We start from the raw sequence: 6,795 nt of genomic DNA, 5'->3' as shown, positions 1-6,795 counted from the left end.
GGGACCCCAAGCTTAGCGCTATTATACACTTAAAAATAACTAAAATGATAAATATCATGTTATATATGTTTTACTATAACCAGAAAATTTAAAAAGATTAAAGAAAAAAAAGCTATGTGGCCAGCCCCAGTGTCTCAAGAAACTGCCAGATTTGACCTCATGTCCCAGATTCTCCGTGACATCTACCTGCTCTCTTTGGGCTGACAGTCCTAGAGGGCTGGACTGGTGGCCAAAGCTCCTCTACTTTCCCCACATATCCTCCAAGGCTGAGGATGGTCCCTCCCTAAGCCCCACACTCAGCCATAGGCAGGGTTTTGGGCTCCCTGCTACTTTGGAATCAAGTCTGAATGTATCTCCATTGGTCATAAACCCTGAAACAAATCCATTTCTATCACTTATATCAAAGTTTTGCCGAGTACAAGGAAAAACGTGAATCTAGAAGGTTCACTAGTCCAGCTCGTATTTTCCCATTGACTCGGTGCCCTTTTATTTGAAGGGCTTGGAGTAGTACCTGGTGAAACAGTGGTTGCGCTCAGACCGCTCTTGCCACAGAGAAAATTTATCTATTTATTACTTATTTACTTTTAAATCACTTATTTATTTTTAAATATTTACTGTTAAAAAAATAGGAAAAAAGCTTGCAAATTTCAGTGCTTCTAGAATGCCTTCCAGTTCGGTCCGGATCATACCTACACTTTACGGCCCAGCTCCAATGCCCAAAGAGCCTCCGAGTCCAAAGTGATCAATAACTTCCTCTTCTGGATTCCCATAGCATCTTATCTTAAACTTTCTTAAGATAGTCATACTTTTTATCCTAGATTACGGTAATTGATATGTATCCATCTTTCATGTAGAGTGTGGCACAGGCTGTTGTATTGCTTGATCTCCCCCAGTGCCGATGCAAGAAAGATGCTTCCTATATATATTTGCTGAATACAAAATATAAAAATCCTTGGAAAGGTTATGCTAACTCTGCAAAAAACAAATTGAAAATGGCAAGATTTCAGGCCCCATAGTTCCTGGGTAGCACAGATGTCTTTGGCCAAGGGTGGTGGGCTCTTTCTGCTTCTTCCCATGTCAGCCTCCCCAGGCAGCTGAGACTCACAGGAAGCCTGACTCGACGTGTGAGGCTGTTAATGAGACAAATGCAAAGTGGTTTTGACCACTCATCCAAGTCACCGTGGAATCTAATTAACAAGCGTGGTCTTGACCAGCACATGAGCATAAGAGTTCACATGCATGCTAACATCGCCAGCGAGACCTTTTGGAGGAAAAGAGAGTCTCACCGAGTGACAGAAGTGGTCATTTCACAGAGAGAAGCCGCCGGGTTGTTCTAAGGGAGCACAGGCAGGGACATCTGTGCGGCCCGAGAGACCCAGACTTGACGCTTTCAAGTGAGCAACAAAGGACTCTCCAGCTTTCAAAATGCATTTCTTCTGTCTGGAGCTCTCTCCTAACTCAGGCCCAAGGTCAGAGGAAGGACGAAATTACACATGGAGTCACAAAAGAATCTATTATGAGTGCTGCTACTTTTCTCCTTGGAGGTTAACTCCAGTTGGGAACCCTCTTCATGGGAGAGCTTGGCAAAAACACAAAATAGAATCAACGGCAATAGCCTCTGGATTGCGCTTTCCCTGGGAAGGGGCTCTTGACAAACCCGTCCTGGGACACTCCACTGAGCAAGGCATTTTTGCTCTTCTCCCCTCGTTCATGAACGGGTTACGCTTCCCTGAGCTATGACAAGCAGGCATGTCACCTGCCCCTTGACCTAGATCCTCAAGGTCCTTCTAGTGCCTCGACCAACAACGATGAGCGTGGAGAACATAAAGCTCCTGCCTTCTGGTGCCCCCCCTTCACCGTGCGGTCTTGAACAGCCACGGACTAACCTCGCCAGGCCTCTGCCCTGCCGGATGTTTATTTCCTCTTGATTGGCCAACTACCTGCTGCTTCTAGGGGCCCGATTTTCATTATTGTTCAATATTTATTTGAGTGTCAACCCAAAGCAAAGTATAGAACATACGTTTAGATAATGGTTCTCCCCCTAAGGACGTGCAGGGTGAGGGGAAAGCAAAACGGTGATTAAAGGAATGCAGTGATTGGAGGATCAGGCAAGTGCCTGGTCCATTCTAGTTCCCTTTCCCTAGAGGAACCTGCCAGACGCCTTCTTTCTTCACAGATGTCCTCCTCCATCCCCCACCCACCAGCCCAACCCTTTTTTTGCTCCCACATCAGATGTGCTTACAGACTTGAGGACTGGCTCCAGCTCTTCTGAATCCCTGAACCATATGTTTAGATTCTTTGTTTTGAAAAGCACTGGGTGGTTCTACAAGAGACAGAGATTCATACCCAAACTCTATGGTAAGTGCTCCCTGCTTTGGGGGTGAAAATGTTGATGCTCAACAAGAGCCAATGTCACCCGAGTATAAACTGATTCTGTGCTAGTCACAGAGCTAGAAGGTGTGTTCAGGGGTGTCCTGTGACCTAACATGCGTGAGATGGTCAGAAGGGTCTTGGGGTTTTCCCAGTGGAAAATACAGAGGCTTTGGCCAGATGTATGTGGGAACTTCCATTTCCTCTTTATTACTCCTTTCTCCTTCAAAGTTTGACCTGATTCTTGAAAATAAGACAATAATCCTAGAATGCTCCACTCATTAATATGTCTTTCAGGTAACATTTACTGAGCATCTGCTACATGCAAATATGGTTCTCCAGACAAACAGAAGATACAGATATAGACACACACATGATTCCTAAAAAAGAATTGGTTTCCCATAATTATGGAGGCTAACAAATCCCACGATCTGCTGTCTGCAAGCTGGAAACCCAGGAAAGCCAATGGTGTAAACTCCACGCTAAGTCCAAAGGTGAGCACTGGGAACACCTGAGGGTCTAAGTCCCAGTCTGAGAAGACTGTCGTCTCAGCTCAGCAGTCAGGTAGAGACAGAAATTCAATTTCCTTCTGCTTTTTGTTCTCTTTGGGTCTTCAGTGGGTGGGTTGCCGCCCTCCCTCTGTGGGGAGGGCAACATGCTTTACTCAGTCTACCAGTTAAGAAGCTAATCTAGAGGGCGGGGGTGGGGGTGACTGGTTGGTGGGCACTGAGGGGGGCACTGGGTGTTATTCTATATGTTGGCAAATTGAACACCAATAAAAAATAAATTTATTATTAAAAAAATAATAATTATAAAAAAAAAGAAGCTAATCTATTCTGGAAGCAGCTTCGCAGATGCATCCAGAAATAATATTTAACCGGGTCCCCGGGCATCTTGGGGCTCAGTCAAGTTGACAAGTGAAATTAAGCCATCACAGCAGGTCTTCACTCTGGGTACCAAGAAGTAAGAGCTGGGCCTTGTTGTCAATGTACAAAACCACTACAATCATCTCTCCCCTCAAGGAGCCTCCTTCCCCTTTATTTCATCTCTCCTCACCAGGTGTGGCAAGACCAGTCTAGGATTACCTGGGTGAGCCGTACGCTCCCTGTCCTGAGACCCAGCACAAGCTATCTCCGTGGAAGGGAGCTGCCTCCTGGCCTTTGCGTCGCTACCGCACACTTACCCCTCAGATCTGGGCCCTCTTTGATGCATCCAGCCAAATTTGGATGCTCCTTCTTCAACATGCTGTGTGCACCGCCCCGTAGGCTTGCTGAGGACTATGTCCCACCCTCAAGCCGCAAGCTCCTCGAGAGCGGAGCGTGCATATTTTTATTTCTCTATTCCTGCCGTCTTCCCCCGTGGCCTGGGAGGTGCTCAACAGATATCTGCTGATTGAATAAATAACTCATTAACTGTAGAAAATGCTGAATCCTGGGAAGTGGCAGCAGTCGTCCATTGCACTCAGCGTTTTGTAGTCGTTGGGTCACTGTCCTGGTCGTTCCCCGTGTTGTACAGATGAGGAAACCAAGCGTGCCATGGTCGTTGCCTTGCGGGTTTGACACGTCTCATGTGATGGAGCCCGATCTGGGGTCAGGCCTGTGGGGTCTCCGTCCGATGGCGCGGGGCCTGTCCTCGGGGGCCGAGGCCACCCAGGAAGGCGGGCCTGTAACGGAGGCGCTCGCGGCTCTTGGCGAAGGCAGCAGTCGGGCCCACGGGTGGTGGCGGATGCGTCGCCCGTTCTTCCCCAGCTTGACCTACAGCCTCAGAGGACAATTCCGGAGGAGGCAGGCCCCGGGCTGGGGAGTGGGGGCAGCGGCGGGGGCCCGGGCACTGCGCAGTGTTGAACTGATGGCTGCTCCCGTCCAGATCTCGTCTGAATGTGGAAATTAAGGTTTTCGGCAGCGAACTCCAAGGGATTTTGTCAACATGAGATAACTGGCTTCTGAGATAATGACTGAGTTTAATCTCACAGAAGCCTGCCACCGGGCAATCCTCTCGACAGCCGTGCAGCCCGGGCTGGTGCGCGAGGGGCAGCCCAGGCGGGCGCAGGCGGCTCTGGAGGACCAAGGCCCAGGGCGCCCAGAGCTCAAAGCTCTGTCCAACGTACGTGCAATTATTATTATTATTATTATTATTATTATTATTATTGAAGCCTTAGAGGCAGTTTCAGATGTGTTCATTTCTATTTTTTTCTGTCTCTCTCTCTCTCTCTTTTAATGCCTACGTTCCTCTTCCCCAATAATGCTGCCCCGGAAACTGGTTTCTCCTCTTCAGCGTGAAACACAAGACGTAATATTTCCCCACTTCATACCCCAATCTAGAACCACTTGAACCTAAACATTTATTATTGTCCGTGATGCATTGGGTGCAGAGAAATTAGCCAGTGACTGAGGTCCGAGATCCTTCTACGTTTCCTTTAAAAGAAGACCTAAGTCCTCTTATTTGAACTCTGCTGGAATCTGACTCTGAATGGATTTCCTCTTTGTCTTCCCCATCGGCCGCTGAGAGTGATCAGGGCGTCCAGGGCCCACGAGGGTCCCTGCCCCTTGCTTGCTGGGCCGTATGGAAGGAAGGGCCACGGCCGGGGGCCCTGGAGCGCGAGGTGGGGGGGCTGTCTTTGTTGTTTAGGCCTTGTTACGTGTGAGGGTAGCTTTCCTGAGTTTCATTTCAAAGCTGCACGTCCACCCTCCCCAGCTCTCTCAGCCGGCCTAGTGCTGCAAGGACACCCAAGGTGAAGCGAACAGGCGGGGCCTGCTCCTCCCCGGGGTTACTGGCCACCTGCGGTCCCTCCCTGCGGCTGCGGGGGGCTCCTGGTCCGGCTACCGGCTCTTGCCATTCGAAGGGGCCAGATGAGGCCTTTGGCTGCCAAGGCGGGCGACCCCGAGCCGCTCCACGGTTGGGACAAAAGAAAGACGCTGCAATTACGGCTTGGAAGGCACCCCTGTTCGCATCACCGCCTCCCTCACCGAGGGGAGGATTACACCGAATTAGCGGGGACATCTGCGGGGACATCTGCGGGGACCAGGCGGGCCGGGCCTCCGCCGGCCGAGCAGCGTCACCTCTCTCTGACCTTCGGGAATGACAGGGTGCTGTGTCCTCCTGACGCGGCCGCGTGCTACGGGAGTGAGAAGCCGTGCCCGGACACGTGCACCATCCCTGCTGCACTTCTCTTTCTCTACGTCCCTCGTGGAACCCAAGGGTCTGCTGAAGAGTCTGGGCTGGAGGAGCCTGCGACGCCGGGGGGCCCCTGGGTGGCTCCGGGGAATTCAGTGAAGGGCCCCTCTGTGGCTCCCCTCGGAGGTTCCAGTTTGTGGTCACGGCCCGGAATGCGTGTTAGGGCTAAGGGAGGACGACGCTGTGGCCGGGTGCGGATGGAGCTTTTAATAAGACTCGGAGAGTGTAAAAGATGGTTCTGGACGGCAGAACAGGCCGGCAGGGGGCGGGGAGCAAGAGAGCTTCCCAGCCACCATCCCTCTGGGTGCCTTGGGCTCCCTGCTGCGGCCACCCGGCCGCTGTCACCCGCGGGCTCCTGGCGTCCCCTTCAGCCTGGGGCCCCAGCTCCACGTGCTGCCGGTCCCCGAGCGCCCGGGAGACGCCAGCGGCCGAGGCAAGAGCATTTGGCTCGGGAATAGGCCAGGCCTGGTGAGGCCACCACGGGCAGCTCGCGGCCCGGCCCCTCGGAGCGCGCGGAGGCCCCCGCCCGGGCAGGAGGTGGCTGCAGGCGGGGGGTGGGAGGGCACTGGCGGGGCTCGGGCCCCCCACCCGAGGATGCTCAGCAAGGGCACAACCTCCTTCTCTCCTTGTTTCACTGCAGGTCTTGCCAGGCTCTGGCTTTCTGGCCGCCGTTGCGTCTCCGCCTTAGATTTGTCCCCCGCCACACCCACCTTTGCTGTGTCTTCAGCACATGGCGGAAGTGGGTTCCCGGTTCTGCAGGACCCTCGTCCGGGTGAGCGGGTGAGCCGGTCCCCTGGGAGCCAGTTCCAAAGTTGCAGAGAGAAACCTGATTCGTTTAGATTAAGTCAGTGCAGGGAAAAGGGTCGGGACAGAGGATGTGATGACCACCCTGGTTCGGGTCATACAGTGCGTGGAGCATCTCGGGCCGGCACCCTCTGGGGCAGGGACCCTCCAGGCAGGGACCCTCCGGGGCAGGGACCCTCCAGGCAGGAGATAGGGTGGGAGGCCCAGGGCGGTGGTACTGGGGGGGATGGTCATAAAAGATTACTGTGCCTGCCTGGACCTTCATTCATTAGGGCTCAGAGGTGCGTGTGCATGTGTGTGCACGTGTGTGTGTGTGTGTGTGTGTGTGCACGTGTGGTCTTAGGGTTGGATGCAAACCTCCCAAGCACCTACCGCATCAGATAGATAACCAGATAGGGGAAGGTTGGATCCCCGTTTTGTCTAGAAATTTCTTTTTCTGAAGGCACC

At 52.6% G+C, this 6,795-nt stretch overlaps 1 long non-coding RNA gene across 1 annotated transcript; it reads left to right on the top strand.

Annotated features, from left to right (window-relative positions):
• The first annotated feature begins 942 nt into the window (after positions 1–942).
• LOC111095338 lies at positions 943–6,321 on the top strand. Its single transcript, XR_005356272.1, has 3 exons — positions 943–2,358; positions 2,668–2,864; positions 6,185–6,321. It is a non-coding gene; the product is annotated as an uncharacterized LOC111095338 (long non-coding RNA).
• The last annotated feature ends 474 nt before the right edge of the window (positions 6,322–6,795 follow it).

The sequence above is a fragment of the Canis lupus genome, chromosome 3 (assembly GCF_011100685.1).
Source record: "Canis lupus familiaris isolate Mischka breed German Shepherd chromosome 3, alternate assembly UU_Cfam_GSD_1.0, whole genome shotgun sequence".
NCBI classification, from domain to species: Eukaryota; Metazoa; Chordata; class Mammalia; order Carnivora; family Canidae; genus Canis; species Canis lupus.
This window is presented reverse-complemented; position numbering and strand designations above follow the sequence as displayed.